Here is a 23843-nt window from a genome sequence, read left to right on the forward strand (position 1 = left end):
AGCGTATCCCCGGTATAGTCAGGGGTTAATGGGAGTCGTCCCCGTCCCCCCCAGTATACGCCCAGAACCATGGACCCGATACTTGTGGTTCGGACTGTCTCCAACCAGCCATAATGTTGTGAGAGTGAAATTATGTCTAAGTCCAGCTTTGGTACATTAGAAGCAACTCTGAAACTTAACCTAAGCGTTTTTCGAAGCTACTTTTTGGCTAACTTCTTATAGGAAGGTCTGGGAGCGCTGAAAATGAACGTGCGCGTCTTTCACTCTTCCCGAGAGACTTAGAAGAATTTTGTGATATTTTTTATTAAAATGGTGTATAAGGGTATATATATAAATATATTATATAAATATATTTTATGCACTGTATATGAGCTGGCGATTTCTAAGTCTGTGGTTCCGATAGGGGGTAACCAGGCTCACTAATAAAGGTCAAGCCACTTGGCTGCCAGAATGCCCTGCTTCAGCACAGACCAGAAAGGCATTGTGATAAGCGTATCCCCGGTATAGTCAGGGGTTAATGGGAGTCGTCCCCGTCCCCCCAGTATACGCCCAGAACCATCGACCCGGTACTTGTGGTTCAGACTGTCTCCAACCAGCCATAATGTTGTGAGAGTGAAATTATGTCTAAGTCCAGCTTTGGTACATTAGAAGCAACTCTGAAACTTAACCTAAGCGTTTTTCGAAGCTACTTTTTGGCTAACTTCTTATAGGAAGGTCTAGGAGCTCTGAAAATGAACGTGCGCGTCTTTCACTCTTCCCGAGGGACTTAGAAGAATTTTGTGATATTTTTTATTAAAATGGTGTATAAGGGTATATATATAAATATATTTTATGCACTGTATATGAGCTGGCGATTTCTAAGTCTGTGGTTCCGAGAGGGGGTAACCAGGCTCACTAATAAAGGTCAAGCCACTTGGCTGCCAGAATGCCCTGCTTCAGCACAGACCAGAAAGGCATTGTGATAAGCGTATCCCCGGTATAGTCAGGGGTTAATGGGAGTCGTCCCCGTCCCCCCAGTATACGCCCAGAACCATCGACCCGGTACTTGTGGTTCAGACTGTCTCCAACCAGCCATAATGTTGTGAGAGTGAAATTATGTCTAAGTCCAGCTTTGGTACATTAGAAGCAACTCTGAAACTTAACCTAAGCGTTTTTCGAAGCTACTTTTTGGCTAACTTCTTATAGGAAGGTCTAGGAACGCTGAAAATGAACGTGCGCATCTTTCACTCTTCCCGAGGGACTTAGAAGAATTTTGTGATATTTTTTATTAAAATGGTGTATAAGGGTATATATATAAATATATTTTATGCACTGTATATGAGCTGGCGATTTCTGAGTCTGTGGTTCCGAGAGGGGGTAACCAGGCTCACTAATAAAGGTCAAGCCATTTGGCTGCCAGAATGCCCTACTTCAGCACAGATCAGAAAGGCATTGTGATAAGCGTATCCCCGGTATAGTCAGGGGTTAATGGGAGTCGTCCCCGTCCCCCCAGTATACGCCCAGAACCATCGACCCGGTACTTGTGGTTCAGACTGTCTCCAACCAGCCATAATGTTGTGAGAGTGAAATTATGTCTAAGTCCAGCTTTGGTACATTAGAAGCAACTCTGAAACTTAACCTAAGCGTTTTTCGAAGCTACTTTTTGGCTAACTTCTTATAGGAAGGTCTAGGAGCTCTGAAAATGAACGTGCGCGTTTTTCACTCTTCCCGAGGGACTTAGAAGAATTTTGTGATATTTTTTATTAAAATGGTGTATAAGGGTATATATTAAATATATTTTATGCACTGTATATGAGCTGGCGATTTCTAAGTCTGTGGTTCCGAGAGGGGGTAACCAGGCTCACTAATAAAGGTCAAGCCACTTGGCTGCCAGAATGCCCTGCTTCAGCACAGACCAGAAAGGCATTGTGATAAGCGTATCCCCGGTATAGTCAGGGGTTAATGGGAGTCGTCCCCGTCCCCCCAGTATACGCCCAGAACCATCGACCCGGTACTTGTGGTTCAGACTGTCTCCAACCAGCCATAATGTTGTGAGAGTGAAATTATGTCTAAGTCCAGCTTTGGTACATTAGAAGCAACTCTGAAACTTAACCTAAGCGTTTTTCGAAGCTACTTTTTGGCTAACTTCTTATAGGAAGGTCTAGGAACGCTGAAAATGAACGTGCGCATCTTTCACTCTTCCTGAGGGACTTAGAAGAATTTTGTGATATTTTTTATTAAAATGGTGTATAAGGGTATATATATAAATATATTTTATGCACTGTATATGAGCTGGCGATTTCTGAGTCTGTGGTTCCGAGAGGGGGTAACCAGGCTCACTAATAAAGGTCAAGCCATTTGGCTGCCAGAATGCCCTACTTCAGCACAGACCAGAAAGGCATTGTGATAAGCGTATCCCCGGTATAGTCAGGGGTTAATGGGAGTCGTCCCCGTCCCCCCAGTATACGCCCAGAACCATCGACCCGGTACTTGTGGTTCAGACTGTCTCCAACCAGCCATAATGTTGTGAGAGTGAAATTATGTCTAAGTCCAGCTTTGGTACATTAGAAGCAACTCTGAAACTTAACCTAAGCGTTTTTCGAAGCTACTTTTTGGCTAACTTCTTATAGGAAGGTCTAGGAGCTCTGAAAATGAACGTGCGCGTTTTTCACTCTTCCCGAGGGACTTAGAAGAATTTTGTGATATTTTTTATTAAAATGGTGTATAAGGGTATATATATAAATATATTTTATGCACTGTATATGAGCTGGCGATTTCTAAGTCTGTGGTTCCGAGAGGGGGTAACCAGGCTCACTAATAAAGGTCAAGCCACTTGGCTGCCAGAATGCCCTGCTTCAGCACAGACCAGAAATGCATTGTGATAAGCGTATCCCCGGTATAGTCAGGGGTTAATGGGAGTCGTCCCCGTCCCCCCAGTATACGCCCAGAACCATCGACCCGGTACTTGTGGTTCAGACTGTCTCCAACCAGCCATAATGTTGTGAGAGTGAAATTATGTCTAAGTCCAGCTTTGGTACATTAGAAGCAACTCTGAAACTTAACCTAAGCGTTTTTCGAAGCTACTTTTTGGCTAACTTCTTATAGGAAGGTCTAGAAGCTCTGAAAATGAACGTGCGCGTCTTTCACTCTTCCCGAGGGACTTAGAAGAATTTTGTGATATTTTTTATTAAAATGGTGTATAAGGGTATATATATAAATATATTTTATGCACTGTATATGAGCTGGCGATTTCTAAGTCTGTGGTTCCGAGAGGGGGTAACCAGGCTCACTAATAAAGGTCAAGCCACTTGGCTGCCAGAATGCCCTGCTTCAGCACAGACCAGAAAGGCATTGTGATAAGCGTATCCCCGGTATAGTCAGGGGTTAATGGGAGTCGTCCCCGTCCCCCCAGTATACGCCCAGAACCATCGACCCGGTACTTGTGGTTCAGACTGTCTCCAACCAGCCATAATGTTGTGAGAGTGAAATTATGTCTAAGTCCAGCTATGGTACATTAGAAGCAACTCTGAAACTTAACCTAAGCGTTTTTCGAAGCTACTTTTTGGCTAACTTCTTATAGGAAGGTCTAGAAGCTCTGAAAATGAACGTGCGCGTCTTTCACTCTTCCCGAGGGACTTAGAAGAATTTTGTGATATTTTTTATTAAAATGGTGTATAAGGGTATATATATAAATATATTTTATGCACTGTATATGAGCTGGCGATTTCTAAGTCTGTGGTTCCGAGAGGGGGTAACCAGGCTCACTAATAAAGGTCAAGCCACTTGGCTGCCAGAATGCCCTGCTTCAGCACAGACCAGAAAGGCATTGTGATAAGCGTATCCCCGGTATAGTCAGGGGTTAATGGGAGTCGTCCCCGTCCCCCCAGTATACGCCCAGAACCATCGACCCGGTACTTGTGGTTCAGACTGTCTCCAACCAGCCATAATGTTGTGAGAGTGAAATTATGTCTAAGTCCAGCTTTGGTACATTAGAAGCAACTCTGAAACTTAACCTAAGCGTTTTTCGAAGCTACTTTTTGGCTAACTTCTTATAGGAAGGTCTAGGAACGCTGAAAATGAACGTGCGCATCTTTCACTCTTCCCGAGGGACTTAGAAGAATTTTGTGATATTTTTTATTAAAATGGTGTATAAGGGTATATATATAAATATATTATATAAATATATTTTATGCACTGTATATGAGCTGGCGATTTCTAAGTCTGTGGTTCCGAGAGGGGGTAACCAGGCTCACTAATAAAGGTCAAGCCACTTGGCTGCCAGAATGCCCTGCTTCAGCACAGACCAGAAAGGCATTGTGATAAGCGTATCCCCGGTATAGTCAGGGGTTAATGGGAGTCGTCCCCGTCCCCCCAGTATACGCCCAGAACCATCGACCCGGTACTTGTGGTTCAGACTGTCTCCAACCAGCCATAATGTTGTGAGAGTGAAATTATGTCTAAGTCCAGCTTTGGTAAATTAGAAGCAACTCTGAAACTTAACCTAAGCGTTTTTCGAAGCTACTTTTTGGCTAACTTCTTATAGGAAGGTCTAGGAGCTCTGAAAATGAACGTGCGCGTCTTTCACTCTTCCCGAGGGACTTACAGTAGAAGAATTTTGTGATATTTTTTATTAAAATGGTGTATAAGGGTATATATATAAATATATTTTATGCACTGTATATGAGCTGGCGATTTCTAAGTCTGTGGTTCCGAGAGGGGGTAACCAGGCTCACTAATAAAGGTCAAGCCACTTGGCTGCCAGAATGCCCTGCTTCAGCACAGACCAGAAAGGCATTGTGATAAGCGTATCCCCGGTATAGTCAGGGGTTAATGGGAGTCGTCCCCGTCCCCCCAGTATACGCCCAGAACCATGGACCCGGTACTTGTGGTTCAGACTGTCTCCAACCAGCCATAATGTTGTGAGAGTGAAATTATGTCTAAGTCCAGCTTTGGTACATTAGAAGCAACTCTGAAACTTAACCTAAGCGTTTTTCGAAGCTACTTTTTGGCTAACTTCTTATAGGAAGGTCTAGGAACGCTGAAAATGAACGTGCGCATCTTTCACTCTTCCCGAGGGACTTAGAAGAATTTTGTGATATTTTTTATTAAAATGGTGTATAAGGGTATATATATAAATATATTATATAAATATATTTTATGCACTGTATATGAGCTGGCGATTTCTAAGTCTGTGGTTCCGAGAGGGGGTAACCAGGCTCACTAATAAAGGTCAAGCCACTTGGCTGCCAGAATGCCCTGCTTCAGCACAGACCAGAAAGGCATTGTGATAAGCGTATCCCCGGTATAGTCAGGGGTTAATGGGAGTCGTCCCCGTCCCCCCAGTATACGCCCAGAACCATCGACCCGGTACTTGTGGTTCAGACTGTCTCCAACCAGCCATAATGTTGTGAGAGTGAAATTATGTCTAAGTCCAGCTTTGGTACATTAGAAGCAACTCTGAAACTTAACCTAAGCGTTTTTCGAAGCTACTTTTTGGCTAACTTCTTATAGGAAGGTCTAGGAACGCTGAAAATGAACGTGCGCATCTTTCACTCTTCCCGAGGGACTTAGAAGAATTTTGTGATATTTTTTATTAAAATGGTGTATAAGGGTATATATATAAATATATTATATAAATATATTTTATGCACTGTATATGAGCTGGCGATTTCTAAGTCTGTGGTTCCGAGAGGGGGTAACCAGGCTCACTAATAAAGGTCAAGCCACTTGGCTGCCAGAATGCCCTGCTTCAGCACAGACCAGAAAGGCATTGTGATAAGCGTATCCCCGGTATAGTCAGGGGTTAATGGGAGTCGTCCCCGTCCCCCCAGTATACGCCCAGAACCATCGACCCGGTACTTGTGGTTCAGACTGTCTCCAACCAGCCATAATGTTGTGAGAGTGAAATTATGTCTAAGTCCAGCTTTGGTAAATTAGAAGCAACTCTGAAACTTAACCTAAGCGTTTTTCGAAGCTACTTTTTGGCTAACTTCTTATAGGAAGGTCTAGGAGCTCTGAAAATGAACGTGCGCGTCTTTCACTCTTCCCGAGGGACTTACAGTAGAAGAATTTTGTGATATTTTTTATTAAAATGGTGTATAAGGGTATATATATAAATATATTTTATGCACTGTATATGAGCTGGCGATTTCTAAGTCTGTGGTTCCGAGAGGGGGTAACCAGGCTCACTAATAAAGGTCAAGCCACTTGGCTGCCAGAATGCCCTGCTTCAGCACAGACCAGAAAGGCATTGTGATAAGCGTATCCCCGGTATAGTCAGGGGTTAATGGGAGTCGTCCCCGTCCCCCCAGTATACGCCCAGAACCATGGACCCGGTACTTGTGGTTCAGACTGTCTCCAACCAGCCATAATGTTGTTAGAGTGAAATTATGTCTAAGTCCAGCTTTGGTACATTAGAAGCAACTCTGAAACTTAACCTAAGCGTTTTTCGAAGCTACTTTTTGGCTAACTTCTTATAGGAAGGTCTAGGAACGCTGAAAATGAACGTGCGCATCTTTCACTCTTCCCGAGGGACTTAGAAGAATTTTGTGATATTTTTTATTAAAATGGTGTATAAGGGTATATATATAAATATATTATATAAATATATTTTATGCACTGTATATGAGCTGGCGATTTCTAAGTCTGTGGTTCCGAGAGGGGGTAACCAGGCTCACTAATAAAGGTCAAGCCACTTGGCTGCCAGAATGCCCTGCTTCAGCACAGACCAGAAAGGCATTGTGATAAGCGTATCCCCGGTATAGTCAGGGGTTAATGGGAGTCGTCCCCGTCCCCCCAGTATACGCCCAGAACCATCGACCCGGTACTTGTGGTTCAGACTGTCTCCAACCAGCCATAATGTTGTGAGAGTGAAATTATGTCTAAGTCCAGCTTTGGTACATTAGAAGCAACTCTGAAACTTAACCTAAGCGTTTTTCGAAGCTACTTTTTGGCTAACTTCTTATAGGAAGGTCTAGAAGCTCTGAAAATGAACGTGCGCGTCTTTCACTCTTCCCGAGGGACTTAGAAGAATTTTGTGATATTTTTTATTAAAATGGTGTATAAGGGTATATATATAAATATATTTTATGCACTGTATATGAGCTGGCGATTTCTAAGTCTGTGGTTCCGAGAGGGGGTAACCAGGCTCACTAATAAAGGTCAAGCCACTTGGCTGCCAGAATGCCCTGCTTCAGCACAGACCAGAAAGGCATTGTGATAAGCGTATCCCCGGTATAGTCAGGGGTTAATGGGAGTCGTCCCCGTCCCCCCAGTATACGCCCAGAACCATGGACCCGGTACTTGTGGTTCAGACTGTCTCCAACCAGCCATAATGTTGTGAGAGTGAAATTATGTCTAAGTCCAGCTTTGGTACATTAGAAGCAACTCTGAAACTTAACCTAATCGTTTTTCGAAGCTACTTTTTGGCTAACTTCTTATAGGAAGGTCTAGGAACGCTGAAAATGAACGTGCGCATCTTTCACTCTTCCCGAGGGACTTAGAAGAATTTTGTGATATTTTTTATTAAAATGGTGTATAAGGGTATATATATAAATATATTATATAAATATATTTTATGCACTGTATATGAGCTGGCGATTTCTAAGTCTGTGGTTCCGAGAAGGGGTAACCAGGCTCACTAATAAAGGTCAAGCCACTTGGCTGCCAGAATGCCCTGCTTCAGCACAGACCAGAAAGGCATTGTGATAAGCGTATCCCCGGTATAGTCAGGGGTTAATGGGAGTCGTCCCCGTCCCCCCAGTATACGCCCAGAACCATCGACCCGGTACTTGTGGTTCAGACTGTCTCCAACCAGCCATAATGTTGTGAGAGTGAAATTATGTCTAAGTCCAGCTTTGGTACATTAGAAGCAACTCTGAAACTTAACCTAAGCGTTTTTCGAAGCTACTTTTTGGCTAACTTCTTATAGGAAGGTCTAGAAGCTCTGAAAATGAACGTGCGCGTCTTTCACTCTTCCCGAGGGACTTAGAAGAATTTTGTGATATTTTTTATTAAAATGGTGTATAAGGGTATATATATAAATATATTTTATGCACTGTATATGAGCTGGCGATTTCTAAGTCTGTGGTTCCGAGAGGGGGTAACCAGGCTCACTAATAAAGGTCAAGCCACTTGGCTGCCAGAATGCCCTGCTTCAGCACAGACCAGAAAGGCATTGTGATAAGCGTATCCCCGGTATAGTCAGGGGTTAATGGGAGTCGTCCCCGTCCCCCCAGTATACGCCCAGAACCATGGACCCGGTACTTGTGGTTCAGACTGTCTCCAACCAGCCATAATGTTGTGAGAGTGAAATTATGTCTAAGTCCAGCTTTGGTACATTAGAAGCAACTCTGAAACTTAACCTAAGCGTTTTTCGAAGCTACTTTTTGGCTAACTTCTTATAGGAAGGTCTAGGAACGCTGAAAATGAACGTGCGCATCTTTCACTCTTCCCGAGGGACTTAGAAGAATTTTGTGATATTTTTTATTAAAATGGTGTATAAGGGTATATATATAAATATATTATATAAATATATTTTATGCACTGTATATGAGCTGGCGATTTCTAAGTCTGTGGTTCCGAGAAGGGGTAACCAGGCTCACTAATAAAGGTCAAGCCACTTGGCTGCCAGAATGCCCTGCTTCAGCACAGACCAGAAAGGCATTGTGATAAGCGTATCCCCGGTATAGTCAGGGGTTAATGGGAGTCGTCCCCGTCCCCCCAGTATACGCCCAGAACCATCGACCCGGTACTTGTGGTTCAGACTGTCTCCAACCAGCCATAATGTTGTGAGAGTGAAATTATGTCTAAGTCCAGCTTTGGTAAATTAGAAGCAACTCTGAAACTTAACCTAAGCGTTTTTCGAAGCTACTTTTTGGCTAACTTCTTATAGGAAGGTCTAGGAGCTCTGAAAATGAACGTGCGCGTCTTTCACTCTTCCCGAGGGACTTACAGTAGAAGAATTTTGTGATATTTTTTATTAAAATGGTGTATAAGGGTATATATATAAATATATTTTATGCACTGTATATGAGCTGGCGATTTCTAAGTCTGTGGTTCCGAGAGGGGGTAACCAGGCTCACTAATAAAGGTCAAGCCACTTGGCTGCCAGAATGCCCTGCTTCAGCACAGACCAGAAAGGCATTGTGATAAGCGTATCCCCGGTATAGTCAGGGGTTAATGGGAGTCGTCCCCGTCCCCCCAGTATACGCCCAGAACCATCGACCCGGTACTTGTGGTTCAGACTGTCTCCAACCAGCCATAATGTTGTGAGAGTGAAATTATGTCTAAGTCCAGCTTTGGTACATTAGAAGCAACTCTGAAACTTAACCTAAGCGTTTTTCGAAGCTACTTTTTAGCTAACTTCTTATAGGAAGGTCTAGGAACGCTGAAAATGAACGTGCGCATCTTTCACTCTTCCCGAGGGACTTAGAAGAATTTTGTGATATTTTTTATTAAAATGGTGTATAAGGGTATATATATAAATATATTTTATGCACTGTATATGAGCTGGCGATTTCTGAGTCTGTGGTTCCGAGAGGGGGTAACCAGGCTCACTAATAAAGGTCAAGCCATTTGGCTGCCAGAATGCCCTACTTCAGCACAGACCAGAAAGGCATTGTGATAAGCGTATCCCCGGTATAGTCAGGGGTTAATGGGAGTCGTCCCCGTCCCCCCAGTATACGCCCAGAACCATCGACCCGGTACTTGTGGTTCAGACTGTCTCCAACCAGCCATAATGTTGTGAGAGTGAAATTATGTCTAAGTCCAGCTTTGGTACATTAGAAGCAACTCTGAAACTTAACCTAAGCGTTTTTCGTAGCTACTTTTTGGCTAACTTCTTATAGGAAGGTCTAGGAGCTCTGAAAATGAACGTGCGCGTTTTTCACTCTTCCCGAGGGACTTAGAAGAATTTTGTGATATTTTTTATTAAAATGGTGTATAAGGGTATATATATAAATATATTTTATGCACTGTATATGAGCTGGCGATTTCTAAGTCTGTGGTTCCGAGAGGGGGTAACCAGGCTCACTAATAAAGGTCAAGCCACTTGGCTGCCAGAATGCCCTGCTTCAGCACAGACCAGAAAGGCATTGTGATAAGCGTATCCCCGGTATAGTCAGGGGTTAATGGGAGTCGTCCCCGTCCCCCCAGTATACGCCCAGAACCATCGACCCGGTACTTGTGGTTCAGACTGTCTCCAACCAGCCATAATGTTGTGAGAGTGAAATTATGTCTAAGTCCAGCTTTGGTACATTAGAAGCAACTCTGAAACTTAACCTAAGCGTTTTTCGAAGCTACTTTTTGGCTAACTTCTTATAGGAAGGTCTAGAAGCTCTGAAAATGAACGTGCGCGTCTTTCACTCTTCCCGAGGGACTTAGAAGAATTTTGTGATATTTTTTATTAAAATGGTGTATAAGGGTATATATATAAATATATTTTATGCACTGTATATGAGCTGGCGATTTCTAAGTCTGTGGTTCCGAGAGGGGGTAACCAGGCTCACTAATAAAGGTCAAGCCACTTGGCTGCCAGAATGCCCTGCTTCAGCACAGACCAGAAAGGAATTGTGATAAGCGTATCCCCGGTATAGTCAGGGGTTAATGGGAGTCGTCCCCGTCCCCCCAGTATACGCCCAGAACCATCGACCAAGTACTTGTGGTTCAGACTGTCTCCAACCAGCCATAATGCTGTGAGAGTGAAATTATGTCTAAGTCCAGCTTTGGTACATTAGAAGCAACTCTGAAACTTAACCTAAGCGTTTTTCGAAGCTACTTTTTGGCTAACTTCTTATAGGAAGGTCTAGAAGCTCTGAAAATGAACGTGCGCGTCTTTCACTCTTCCCGAGGGACTTAGAAGAATTTTGTGATATTTTTTATTAAAATGGTGTATAAGGGTATATATATAAATATATTTTATGCACTGTATATGAGCTGGCGATTTCTAAGTCTGTGGTTCCGAGAGGGGGTAACCAGGCTCACTAATAAAGGTCAAGCCACTTGGCTGCCAGAATGCCCTGCTTCAGCACAGACCAGAAAGGCATTGTGATAAGCGTATCTCCGGTATAGTCAGGGGTTAATGGGAGTCGTCCCCGTCCCCCCAGTATACGCCCAGAACCATCGACCCGGTACTTGTGGTTCAGACTGTCTCCAACCAGCCATAATGTTGTGAGAGTGAAATTATGTCTAAGTCCAGCTTTGGTACATTAGAAGCAACTCTGAAACTTAACCTAAGCGTTTTTCGAAGCTACTTTTTGGCTAACTTCTTATAGGAAGGTCTAGGAACGCTGAAAATGAATGTGCGCATCTTTCACTCTTCCCGAGGGACTTAGAAGAATTTTGTGATATTTTTTATTAAAATGGTGTATAAGGGTATATATATAAATATATTATATAAATATATTTTATGCACTGTATATGAGCTGGCGATTTCTAAGTCTGTGGTTCCGAGAGGGGGTAACCAGGCTCACTAATAAAGGTCAAGCCACTTGGCTGCCAGAATGCCCTGCTTCAGCACAGACCAGAAAGGCATTGTGATAAGCGTATCCCCGGTATAGTCAGGGGTTAATGGGAGTCGTCCCCGTCCCCCCAGTATACGCCCAGAACCATCGACCCGGTACTTGTGGTTCAGACTGTCTCCAACCAGCCATAATGTTGTGAGAGTGAAATTATGTCTAAGTCCAGCTTTGGTACATTAGAAGCAACTCTGAAACTTAACCTAAGCGTTTTTCGAAGCTACTTTTTGGCTAACTTCTTATAGGAAGGTCTAGAAGCTCTGAAAATGAACGTGCGCGTCTTTCACTCTTCCCGAGGGACTTAGAAGAATTTTGTGATATTTTTTATTAAAATGGTGTATAAGGGTATATATATAAATATATTTTATGCACTGTATATGAGCTGGCGATTTCTAAGTCTGTGGTTCCGAGAGGGGGTAACCAGGCTCACTAATAAAGGTCAAGCCACTTGGCTGCCAGAATGCCCTGCTTCAGCACAGACCAGAAAGGCATTGTGATAAGCGTATCCCCGGTATAGTCAGGGGTTAATGGGAGTCGTCCCCGTCCCCCCAGTATACGCCCAGAACCATCGACCCGGTACTTGTGGTTCAGACTGTCTCCAACCAGCCATAATGTTGTGAGAGTGAAATTATGTCTAAGTCCAGCTTTGGTACATTAGAAGCAACTCTGAAACTTAACCTAAGCGTTTTTCGAAGCTACTTTTTGGCTAACTTCTTATAGGAAGGTCTAGGAACGCTGAAAATGAACGTGCGCATCTTTCACTCTTCCCGAGGGACTTAGAAGAATTTTGTGATATTTTTTATTAAAATGGTGTATAAGGGTATATATATAAATATATTATATAAATATATTTTATGCACTGTATATGAGCTGGCGATTTCTAAGTCTGTGGTTCCGAGAGGGGGTAACCAGGCTCACTAATAAAGGTCAAGCCACTTGGCTGCCAGAATGCCCTGCTTCAGCACAGACCAGAAAGGCATTGTGATAAGCGTATCCCCGGTATAGTCAGGGGTTAATGGGAGTCGTCCCCGTCCCCCCAGTATACGCCCAGAACCATCGACCCGGTACTTGTGGTTCAGACTGTCTCCAACCAGCCATAATGTTGTGAGAGTGAAATTATGTCTAAGTCCAGCTTTGGTAAATTAGAAGCAACTCTGAAACTTAACCTAAGCGTTTTTCGAAGCTACTTTTTGGCTAACTTCTTATAGGAAGGTCTAGGAGCTCTGAAAATGAACGTGCGCGTCTTTCACTCTTCCCGAGGGACTTACAGTAGAAGAATTTTGTGATATTTTTTATTAAAATGGTGTATAAGGGTATATATATAAATATATTTTATGCACTGTATATGAGCTGGCGATTTCTAAGTCTGTGGTTCCGAGAGGGGGTAACCAGGCTCACTAATAAAGGTCAAGCCACTTGGCTGCCAGAATGCCCTGCTTCAGCACAGACCAGAAAGGCATTGTGATAAGCGTATCCCCGGTATAGTCAGGGGTTAATGGGAGTCGTCCCCGTCCCCCCAGTATACGCCCAGAACCATCGACCCGGTACTTGTGGTTCAGACTGTCTCCAACCAGCCATAATGTTGTGAGAGTGAAATTATGTCTAAGTCCAGCTTTGGTACATTAGAAGCAACTCTGAAACTTAACCTAAGCGTTTTTCGAAGCTACTTTTTGGCCAACTTCTTATAGGAAGGTCTAGGAACGCTGAAAATGAACGTGCGCATCTTTCACTCTTCCCGAGGGACTTAGAAGAATTTTGTGATATTTTTTATTAAAATGGTGTATAAGGGTATATATATAAATATATTATATAAATATATTTTATGCACTGTATATGAGCTGGCGATTTCTAAGTCTGTGGTTCCGAGAGGGGGTAACCAGGCTCACTAATAAAGGTCAAGCCACTTGGCTGCCAGAATGCCCTGCTTCAGCACAGACCAGAAAGGCATTATGATAAGCGTATCCCCGGTATAGTCAGGGGTTAATGGGAGTCGTCCCCGTCCCCCCAGTATACGCCCAGAACCATGGACCCGGTACTTGTGGTTCGGACTGTCTCCAACCAGCCATAATGTTGTGAGAGTGAAATTATGTCAAAGTCCAGCTTTGGTACATTAGAAGCAACTCTGAAACTTAACCTAAGCGTTTTTCGAAGCTACTTTTTGGCTAACTTCTTATAGGAAGGTCTAGGAGCTCTGAAAATGAACGTGCGCGTTTTTCACTCTTCCCGAGGGACTTAGAAGAATTTTGTGATATTTTTTATTAAAATGGTGTATAAGGGTATATATATAAATATATTTTATGCACTGTATATGAGCTGGCGATTTCTAAGTCTGTGGTTCCGAGAGGGGGTAACCAGGCTCACTAATAAAGGTCAAGCCACTTGGCTGCCAGAATGCCCTGCTTCAGCACAGACCAGAAAGGCATTGTGATAAGCGTATCCCCGGTATAGTCAGGGGTTAATGGGAGTCGTCCCCGTCCCCCCAGTATACGCCCAGAACCATCGACCCGGTACATGTGGTTCAGACTGTCTCCAACCAGCCATAATGTTGTGAGAGTGAAATTATGTCTAAGTCCAGCTTTGGTACATTAGAAGCAACTCTGAAACTTAACCTAAGCGTTTTTCGAAGCTACTTTTTGGCTAACTTCTTATAGGAAGGTCTAGAAGCTCTGAAAATGAACGTGCGCGTCTTTCACTCTTCCCGAGGGACTTAGAAGAATTTTGTGATATTTTTTATTAAAATGGTGTATAAGGGTATATATATAAATATATTTTATGCACTGTATATGAGCTGGCGATTTCTAAGTCTGTGGTTCCGAGAGGGGGTAACCAGGCTCACTAATAAAGGTCAAGCCACTTGGCTGCCAGAATGCCCTGCTTCAGCACAGACCAGAAAGGAATTGTGATAAGCGTATCCCCGGTATAGTCAGGGGTTAATGGGAGTCGTCCCCGTCCCCCCAGTATACGCCCAGAACCATCGACCAAGTACTTGTGGTTCAGACTGTCTCCAACCAGCCATAATGCTGTGAGAGTGAAATTATGTCTAAGTCCAGCTTTGGTACATTAGAAGCAACTCTGAAACTTAACCTAAGCGTTTTTCGAAGCTACTTTTTGGCTAACTTCTTATAGGAAGGTCTAGAAGCTCTGAAAATGAACGTGCGCGTCTATCACTCTTCCCGAGGGACTTAGAAGAATTTTGTGATATTTTTTATTAAAATGGTGTATAAGGGTATATATATAAATATATTTTATGCACTGTATATGAGCTGGCGATTTCTAAGTCTGTGGTTCCGAGAGGGGGTAACCAGGCTCACTAATAAAGGTCAAGCCACTTGGCTGCCAGAATGCCCTGCTTCAGCACAGACCAGAAAGGCATTGTGATAAGCGTATCTCCGGTATAGTCAGGGGTTAATGGGAGTCGTCCCCGTCCCCCCAGTATACGCCCAGAACCATCGACCCGGTACTTGTGGTTCAGACTGTCTCCAACCAGCCATAATGTTGTGAGAGTGAAATTATGTCTAAGTCCAGCTTTGGTACATTAGAAGCAACTCTGAAACTTAACCTAAGCGTTTTTCGAAGCTACTTTTTGGCTAACTTCTTATAGGAAGGTCTAGGAACGCTGAAAATGAACGTGCGCATCTTTCACTCTTCCCGAGGGACTTAGAAGAATTTTGTGATATTTTTTATTAAAATGGTGTATAAGGGTATATATATAAATATATTATATAAATATATTTTATGCACTGTATATGAGCTGGCGATTTCTAAGTCTGTGGTTCCGAGAGGGGGTAACCAGGCTCACTAATAAAGGTCAAGCCACTTGGCTGCCAGAATGCCCTGCTTCAGCACAGACCAGAAAGGCATTGTGATAAGCGTATCCCCGGTATAGTCAGGGGTTAATGGGAGTCGTCCCCGTCCCCCCAGTATACGCCCAGAACCATCGACCCGGTACTTGTGGTTCAGACTGTCTCCAACCAGCCATAATGTTGTGAGAGTGAAATTATGTCTAAGTCCAGCTTTGGTAAATTAGAAGCAACTCTGAAACTTAACCTAAGCGTTTTTCGAAGCTACTTTTTGGCTAACTTCTTATAGGAAGGTCTAGGAGCTCTGAAAATGAACGTGCGCGTCTTTCACTCTTCCCGAGGGACTTACAGTAGAAGAATTTTGTGATATTTTTTATTAAAATGGTGTATAAGGGTATATATATAAATATATTTTATGCACTGTATATGAGCTGGCGATTTCTAAGTCTGTGGTTCCGAGAGGGGGTAACCAGGCTCACTAATAAAGGTCAAGCCACTTGGCTGCCAGAATGCCCTGCTTCAGCACAGACCAGAAAGGCATTGTGATAAGCGTATCCCCGGTATAGTCAGGGGTTAATGGGAGTCGTCCCCGTCCCCCCAGTATACGCCCAGAACCATCGACCCGGTACTTGTGGTTCAGACTGTCTCCAACCAGCCATAATGTTGTGAGAGTGAAATTATGTCTAAGTCCAGCTTTGGTACATTAGAAGCAACTCTGAAACTTAACCTAAGCGTTTTTCGAAGCTACTTTTTGGCTAACTTCTTATAGGAAGGTCTAGGAACGCTGAAAATGAACGTGCGCATCTTTCACTCTTCCCGAGGGACTTAGAAGAATTTTGTGATATTTTTTATTAAAATGGTGTATAAGGGTATATATATAAATATATTTTATGCACTGTATATGAGCTGGCGATTTCTGAGTCTGTGGTTCCGAGAGGGGGTAACCAGGCTCACTAATAAAGGTCAAGCCATTTGGCTGCCAGAATGCCCTACTTCAGCACAGACCAGAAAGGCATTGTGATAAGCGTATCCCCGGTATAGTCAGGGGTTAATGGGAGTCGTCCCCGTCCCCCCAGTATACGCCCAGAACCATCGACCCGGTACTTGTGGTTCAGACTGTCTCGAACCAGCCATAATGTTGTGAGATTGAAATTATGTCTAAGTCCAGCTTTGGTACATTAGAAGCAACTCTGAAACTTAACCTAAGCGTTTTTCGAAGCTACTTTTTGGCTAACTTCTTATAGGAAGGTTTAGGAGCTCTGAAAATGAACGTGCGCGTTTTTTACTCTTCCCGAGGGACTTAGAAGAATTTTGTGATATTTTTTATTAAAATGGTGTATAAGGGTATATATATAAATATATTTTATGCACTGTATATGAGCTGGCGATTTCTAAGTCTGTGGTTCCGAGAGGGGGTAACCAGGCTCACTAATAAAGGTCAAGCCACTTGGCTGCCAGAATGCCCTGCTTCAGCACAGACCAGAAAGGCATTGTGATAAGCGTATCCCCGGTATAGTCAGGGGTTAATGGGAGTCGTCCCCGTCCCCCCAGTATAGGCCCAGAACCATCGACCCGGTACTTGTGGTTCAGACTGTCTCCAACCAGCCATAATGTTGTGAGAGTGAAATTGTGTCTAAGTCCAGCTTTGGTACATTAGAAGCAACTCTGAAACTTAACCTAAGCGTTTTTCGAAGCTACTTTTTGGCTAACTTCTTATAGGAAGGTCTAGAAGCTCTGAAAATGAACGTGCGCGTCTTTCACTCTTCCCGAGGGACTTAGAAGAATTTTGTGATATTTTTTATTAAAATGGTGTATAAGGGTATATATATAAATATATTTTATGCACTGTATATGAGCTGGCGATTTCTAAGTCTGTGGTTCCGAGAGGGGGTAACCAGGCTCACTAATAAAGGTCAAGCCACTTGGCTGCCAGAATGCCCTGCTTCAGCACAGACCAGAAAGGCATTGTGATAAGCGTATCCCCGGTATAGTCAGGGGTTAATGGGAGTCGTCCCCGTCCCCCCAGTATACGCCCAGAACCATCGACCCGGTACTTGTGGTTCAGACTGTCTCGAACCAGCCATAATGTTGTGAGATTGAAATTATGTCTAAGTCCAGCTTTGGTACATTAGAAGCAACTCTGAAACTTAACCTAAGCGTTTTTCGAAGCTACTTTTTGGCTAACTTCTTATAGGAAGGTTTAGGAGCTCTGAAAATGAACGTGCGCGTTTTTTACTCTTCCCGAGGGACTTAGAAGAATTTTGTGATATTTTTTATTAAAATGGTGTATAAGGGTATATATATAAATATATTTTATGCACTGTATATGAGCTGGCGATTTCTAAGTCTGTGGTTCCGAGAGGGGGTAACCAGGCTCACTAATAAAGGTCAAGCCACTTGGCTGCCAGAATGCCCTGCTTCAGCACAGACCAGAAAGGCATTGTGATAAGCGTATCCCCGGTATAGTCAGGGGTTAATGGGAGTCGTCCCCGTCCCCCCAGTATAGGCCCAGAACCATCGACCCGATACTTGTGGTTCAGACTGTCTCCAACCAGCCATAATGTTGTGAGAGTGAAATTGTGTCTAAGTCCAGCTTTGGTACATTAGAAGCAACTCTGAAACTTAACCTAAGCGTTTTTCGAAGCTACTTTTTGGCTAACTTCTTATAGGAAGGTCTAGAAGCTCTGAAAATGAACGTGCGCGTCTTTCACTCTTCCCGAGGGACTTAGAAGAATTTTGTGATATTTTTTATTAAAATGGTGTATAAGGGTATATATATAAATATATTTTATGCACTGTATATGAGCTGGCGATTTCTAAGTCTGTGGTTCCGAGAGGGGGTAACCAGGCTCACTAATAAAGGTCAAGCCACTTGGCTGCCAGAATGCCCTGCTTCAGCACAGACCAGAAAGGCATTGTGATAAGCGTATCCCCGGTATAGTCAGGGGTTAATGGGAGTCGTCCCCGTCCCCCCAGTATACGCCCAGAACCATCGACCCGGTACTTGTGGTTCAGACTGTCTCCAACCAGCCATAATGTTGTGAGAGTGAAATTATGTCTAAGTCCAGCTTTGGTACATTAGAAGCAACTCTGAAACTTAACCTAAGCGTTTTTCGAAGCTACTTTTTGGCTAACTTCTTATAGGAAGGTCTAGAAGCTCTGAAAATGAACGTGCGCGTCTTTCACTCTTCCCGAGGGACTTAGAAGAATTTTGTGATATTTTTTATTAAAATGGTGTATAAGGGTATATATATAAATATATTTTATGCACTGTATATGAGCTGGCGATTTCTAAGTCTGTGGTTCCGAGAGGGGGTAACCAGGCTCACTAATAAAGGTCAAGCCACTTGGCTGCCAGAATGCCCTGCTTCAGCACAGACCAGAAAGGCATTGTGATAAGCGTATCCCCGGTATAGTCAGGGGTTAATGGGAGTCGTCCCCGTCCCCCCAGTATACGCCCAGAACCATCGACCCGGTACTTGTGGTTCAGACTGTCTCCAACCAGCCATAATGTTGTGAGAGTGAAATTATGTCTAAGTCCAGCTTTGGTACATTAGAAGCAACTCTGAAACTTAACCTAAGCGTTTTTCGAAGCTACTTTTTGGCTAACTTCTTATAGGAAGGTCTAGGAACGCTGAAAATGAACGTGCGCATCTTTCACTCTTCCCGAGGGACTTAGAAGAATTTTGTGATATTTTTTATTAAAATGGTGTATAAGGGTATATATATAAATATATTATATAAATATATTTTATGCACTGTATATGAGCTGGCGATTTCTAAGTCTGTGGTTCCGAGAGGGGGTAACCAGGCTCACTAATAAAGGTCAAGCCACTTGGCTGCCAGAATGCCCTGCTTCAGCACAGACCAGAAAGGCATTGTGATAAGCGTATCCCCGGTATAGTCAGGGGTTAATGGGAGTCGTCCCCGTCCCCCCAGTATACGCCCAGAACCATGGACCCGGTACTTGTGGTTCGGACTGTCTCCAACCAGCCATAATGTTGTGAGAGTGAAATTATGTCAAAGTCCAGCTTTGGTACATTAGAAGCAACTCTGAAACTTAACCTAAGCGTTTTTCGAAGCTACTTTTTGGCTAACTTCTTATAGGAAGGTCTAGGAGCTCTGAAAATGAACGTGCGCGTCTTTCACTCTTCCCGAGGGACTTAGAAGAATTTTGTGATATTTTTTATTAAAATGGTGTATAAGGGTATATATATAAATATATTTTATGCACTGTATATGAGCTGGCGATTTCTAAGTCTGTGGTTCCGAGAGGGGGTAACCAGGCTCACTAATAAAGGTCAAGCCACTTGGTTGCCAGAATGCCCTGCTTCAGCACAGACCAGAAAGGCATTGTGATAAGCGTATCCCCGGTATAGTCAGGGGTTAATGGGAGTCGTCCCCGTCCCCCCCAGTAAACGCCCAGAACCATGGACCCGGTACTTGTGGTTCGGACTGTCTCCAACCAGCCATAATGTCGTGAGAGTGAAATTATGTCTAAGTCCAGCTTTGGTACATTAGAAGCAACTCTGAAACTTAACCTAAGCGTTTTTCGAAGCTACTTTTTGGTTAACTTCTTATAGGAAGGTCTAGGAACGCTGAAAATGAACGTGCGCATCTTTCACTCTTCCCGAGGGACTTAGAAGAATTTTGTGATATTTTTTATTAAAATGGTGTATAAGGATATATATATAAATATATTTTATGCACTGTATATGAGCTGGCGATTTCTAAGTCTGTGGTTCCGAGAGGGGGTAACCAGGCTCACTAATAAAGGTCAAGCCACTTGGCTGGCAGAATGCCCTGCTTCAGCACAGACCAGAAAGGCATTGTGATAAGCGTATCCCCGGTATAGTCAGGGGTTAATGGGAGTAATCCCCGTCCCCCCAGTATACGCCCAGAACCATGGACCCGGTACTTGTGGTTCGGACTGTCTCCAACCAGCCATAATGTTGTGAGAGTGAAATTATGTCTAAGTCCAGCTTTGGTACATTAGAAGCAACTCTGAAACTTAACCTAAGCGTTTTTCGAAGCTACTTTTTGGCTAACTTCTTATAGGAAGGTCAAGGAGCTCTGAAAATGAACGTGCGCGTCTTTCACTCTTCCCGAGGGACTTAGAAGAATTTTGTGATATTTTTTATTAAAATGGTGTATAAGGGTATATCTATAAATATATTATATAAATATATTTTATGCACTGTATATGAGCTGGCGATTTCTAAGTCTGTGGTTCCGAGAGGGGGTAACCAGGCTCACTAATAAAGGTCAAGTCACTTGGCTGCCAGAATGCCCTGCTTCAGCACAGACCAGAAATGCATTGTGATAAGCGTATCCCCGGTATAGTCAGGGGTTAATGGGAGTCGTCCCCTTCCCCCAGTATACGCCCAGAACCATGGACCCGGTACTTGTGGTTCGGACTGTCTCCAACCAGCCATAATGTTGTGAGAGTGAAATTATGTCTAAGTCCAGCTTTGGTACATTAGAAGCAACTCTGAAACTTAACCTAAGCGTTTTTCGAAGCTACTTTTTGGCTAACTTCTTATAGGAAGGTCTAGGAGCGCTGAAAATGAACGTGCGCGTCTTTCACTCTTCCCGAGGGACTTAGAAGAATTTTGTGATATTTTTTATTAAAATGGTGTATAAGGGTATATATATAAATATATTTTATGCACTGTATATGAGCTGGCGATTTCTAAGTCTGTGGTTCCGAGAGGGGGTAACCAGGCTCACTAATAAAGGTCAAGCCACTTGGCTGCCAGAATGCCCTGCTTCAGCACAGACCAGAAAGGCATTGTGATAAGCGTATCCCCGGTATAGTCAGGGGTTAATGGGAGTCGTCCCCGTCCCCCCAGTATACGCCCAGAACCATCGACCCGGTACTTGTGGTTCAGACTGTCTCCAACCAGCCATAATGTTGTGAGAGTGAAATTATGTCTAAGTCCAGCTTTGGTACATTAGAAGCAACTCTGAAACTTAACCTAAGCGTTTTTCGAAGCTACTTTTTGGCTAACTTCTTATAGGAAGGTCAAGGAGCTCTGAAAATGAACGTGCGCGTCTTTCACTCTTCCCGAGGGACTTAGAAGAATTTTGTGATATTTTTTATTAAAATGGTGTATAAGGGTATATCTATAAATATATTATATAAATATATTTTATGCACTGTATATGAGCTGGCGATTTCTAAGTCTGTGGTTCCGAGAGGGGGTAACCAGGCTCACTAATAAAGGTCAAGTCACTTGGCTGCCAGAATGCCCTGCTTCAGCACAGACCAGAAATGCATTGTGATAAGCGTATCCCCGGTATAGTCAGGGGTTAATGGGAGTCGTCCCCTTCCCCCAGTATACGCCCAGAACCATGGACCCGGTACTTGTGGTTCGGACTGTCTCCAACCAGCCATAATGTTGTGAGAGTGAAATTATGTCTAAGTCCAGCTTTGGTACATTAGAAGCAACTCTGAAACTTAACCTAAGCGTTTTTCGAAGCTACTTTTTGGCTAACTTCTTATAGGAAGGTCTAGGAGCGCTGAAAATGAACGTGCGCGTCTTTCACTCTTCCCGAGGGACTTAGAAGAATTTTGTGATATTTTTTATTAAAATGGTGTATAAGGGTATATATATAAATATATTTTATGCACTGTATATGAGCTGGCGATTTCTAAGTCTGTGGTTCCGAGAGGGGGTAACCAGGCTCACTAATAAAGGTCAAGCCACTTGGCTGCCAGAATGCCCTGCTTCAGCACAGACCAGAAAGGCATTGTGATAAGCGTATCCCCGGTATAGTCAGGGGTTAATGGGAGTCGTCCCCGTCCCCCCAGTATACGCCCAGAACCATCGACCCGGTACTTGTGGTTCAGACTGTCTCCAACCAGCCATAATGTTGTGAGAGTGAAATTATGTCTAAGTCCAGCTTTGGTACATTAGAAGCAACTCTGAAACTTAACCTAAGCGTTTTTCGAAGCTACTTTTTGGCTAACTTCTTATAGGAAGGTCAAGGAGCTCTGAAAATGAACGTGCGCGTCTTTCACTCTTCCCGAGGGACTTAGAAGAATTTTGTGATATTTTTTATTAAAATGGTGTATAAGGGTATATCTATAAATATATTATATAAATATATTTTATGCACTGTATATGAGCTGGCGATTTCTAAGTCTGTGGTTCCGAGAGGGGGTAACCAGGCTCACTAATAAAGGTCAAGTCACTTGGCTGCCAGAATGCCCTGCTTCAGCACAGACCAGAAATGCATTGTGATAAGCGTATCCCCGGTATAGTCAGGGGTTAATGGGAGTCGTCCCCTTCCCCCAGTATACGCCCAGAACCATGGACCCGGTACTTGTGGTTCGGACTGTCTCCAACCAGCCATAATGTTGTGAGAGTGAAATTATGTCTAAGTCCAGCTTTGGTACATTAGAAGCAACTCTGAAACTTAACCTAAGCGTTTTTCGAAGCTACTTTTTGGCTAACTTCTTATAGGAAGGTCTAGGAGCGCTGAAAATGAACGTGCGCGTCTTTCACTCTTCCCGAGGGACTTAGAAGAATTTTGTGATATTTTTTATTAAAATGGTGTATAAGGGTATATATATAAATATATTTTATGCACTGTATATGAGCTGGCGATTTCTAAGTCTGTGGTTCCGAGAGGGGGTAACCAGGCTCACTAATAAAGGTCAAGCCACTTGGCTGCCAGAATGCCCTGCTTCAGCACAGACCAGAAAGGCATTGTGATAAGCGTATCCCCGGTATAGTCAGGGGTTAATGGGAGTCGTCCCCGTCCCCCCAGTATACGCCCAGAACCATCGACCCGGTACTTGTGGTTCAGACTGTCTCCAACCAGCCATAATGTTGTGAGAGTGAAATTATGTCTAAGTCCAGCTTTGGTACATTAGAAGCAACTCTGAAACTTAACCTAAGCGTTTTTCGAAGCTACTTTTTGGCTAACTTCTTATAGGAAGGTCTAGAAGCTCTGAAAATGAACGTGCGCGTCTTTCACTCTTCCCGAGGGACTTAGAAGAATTTTGTGATATTTTTTATTAAAATGGTGTATAAGGGTATATATATAAATATATTTTATGCACTGTATATGAGCTGGCGATTTCTAAGTCTGTGGTTCCGAGAGGGGGTAACCAGGCTCACTAATAAAGGTCAAGCCACTTGGCTGCCAGAATGCCCTGCTTCAGCACAGACCAGAAAGGCATTGTGATAAGCGTATCCCCGGTATAGTCAGGGGTTAATGGGAGTCGTCCCCGTCCCCCCAGTATACGCCCAGAACCATCGACCCGGTACTTGTGGTTCAGACTGTCTCCAACCAGCCATAATGTTGTGAGAGTGAAATTATGTCTAAGTCCAGCTTTGGTACATTAGAAGCAACTCTGAAACTTAACCTAAGCGTTTTTCGAAGCTACTTTTTGGCTAACTTCTTATAGGAAGGTCTAGGAACGCTGAAAATGAACGTGCGCATCTTTCACTCTTCCCGAGGGACTTAGAAGAATTTTGTGATATTTTTTATTAAAATGGTGTATAAGGGTATATATATAAATATATTATATAAATAT

This window comes from Ascaphus truei, chromosome 1 (genome assembly GCF_040206685.1).
Source record: "Ascaphus truei isolate aAscTru1 chromosome 1, aAscTru1.hap1, whole genome shotgun sequence".
NCBI lineage: Eukaryota > Metazoa > Chordata > Amphibia > Anura > Ascaphidae > Ascaphus > Ascaphus truei.